Raw genomic sequence first — 1,520 nt, 5'->3', positions numbered from 1 at the left:
TAGTAGTGTTTCCCACAGAATGGAGGCAGCGACCCACCTCTGCTAAGTGGCTGCAGAGGTAGCGTCATTCCTCCAGGTCATTAGAGACTGCAGCCCAAATCCTCAGAAGTCCTGCTCAAGGAAAGTCGCCTGGCTGGCTCTTCTCTGGAGGTCAAAGCTACACCCCACATGCCACCTGCCAGGACAGAGCTGCGGCCCGAGTGCTTCTCCGGCTTCGGATCTGCTCTCTCCTGAGGAGACTCCGTCAGTATTCTGACCACAGCACAGCTTTGCTTCCCTTGTCCACACTGACGATGTGGGAGCCGGAGGGGGACCATGCCACCGCATTGATGGACGAGCTTCAAAGGGAGAGGTCAGAACATCTGTGAGGCCTTAGTGAGCTCGGCACCAGGCTCCCTCGCTCCTGGGGGTTGTGCTTTCTCCACAGCTGTTTTACTCATCCGGCTGCTCCCGCTCACAGGCAGATACTTAGTAAAGAGCAGAAGAATGCAGGAGGAACCCTGCACTGTGTTTTAGGAAGCAGTTTGGGAATGAAAGGAGCAGGCCCGATCAAGTCTACCCTAAGCGAACAGCTCTGGGTGAATGAAGCAGAGAGGGACAGGACGACTGACTGAGGAGTAGAAATTGTCACTGCTTTTGAGGCACAGAGAGAGGTGGTTATGGAGGAACCCTGGGACTGTGTTCTAATTAGCAGTTGGGCCTGGGTGGATGGAGCAAAGCTAAGAAAAAAAGGAGCCTAGGGGAAGACAAGAGAATGTTTCTCTACTCTTTTCTCCAACAGCCACTATTCTGATTGCTCAAACCGGAAGATTCTGTATAAACATACCAGCAGAGCACTGCAGCAGGCTGCACTGGGGGGACTGGCTGCTTCTCTCCACTAACCTAGCTCACAGCAGAGCACATGAGTGCACACTGCCCTCGTGGGGCAGACTCAGGTCCATGCCTGAAGAGAGCATGACTCCTGGGATGAAGTCACAGGACCCGCTCACAACCTCAGAGGGGCTCCAGGGGTCATCTTACCCATGATGCTTTGAAAGGACCTTCTCCACTTTCCCAGAGAGCACACTCCAGACGTAGAGAGAGCCCTCCGCGGAGCCTGCTGCCACATAACTGCCGTCAGGGCTGGAGAACACAGAAGACAGGAAATGGTGTCAACCCCCCCGCTCCCCAGCATCCTCATGGACCTTCTGGCAAGAAGCAATGTTTAGTCTTCATTTATGAGACAAACACAGGACTGGTCCTGTATACCCAAAAAATCAGAACTTGACACTCACGACTGTTACACCAAAGCTATTTCACCCTGTTATCTTGGCCTCACCCACCCAATGAAGAATAGTGCCACTATGTTACTTCTTGAGGCCACAAGTCCCTCACTATCTCAGACTCCAACTCAGCACACACAGGGAGATCAAGTCAACCCCTGAATGGCGACGGGTTTCTTTTGTCTGGCAGACTGCCTGGTCGCATGGCTCAGTGAAAGTAGGAAAGAGAGAAGCATTAACTGTGGAGAAGTTTCTCTG

The 1,520-nt window shown here is 52.9% G+C and overlaps 1 long non-coding RNA gene across 1 annotated transcript; it reads right to left on the bottom strand.

Moving 5' to 3' along the window:
* Nucleotides 1-105: 105 nt before the first annotated feature.
* Nucleotides 106-1,505, bottom strand: LOC106723648. The gene is made up of 2 exons (XR_001359359.1): nt 1,021-1,505; nt 106-338 (listed from the first exon to the last, which is right to left on the bottom strand). It is a non-coding gene; the product is annotated as an uncharacterized LOC106723648 (long non-coding RNA).
* Nucleotides 1,506-1,520: the final 15 nt, after the last annotated feature.

The sequence above is a fragment of the Myotis brandtii genome, unplaced genomic scaffold, assembly GCF_000412655.1.
Source record: "Myotis brandtii unplaced genomic scaffold, ASM41265v1 C42468618, whole genome shotgun sequence".
Classification (NCBI taxonomy): Eukaryota; Metazoa; Chordata; class Mammalia; order Chiroptera; family Vespertilionidae; genus Myotis; species Myotis brandtii.
This window is presented reverse-complemented; position numbering and strand designations above follow the sequence as displayed.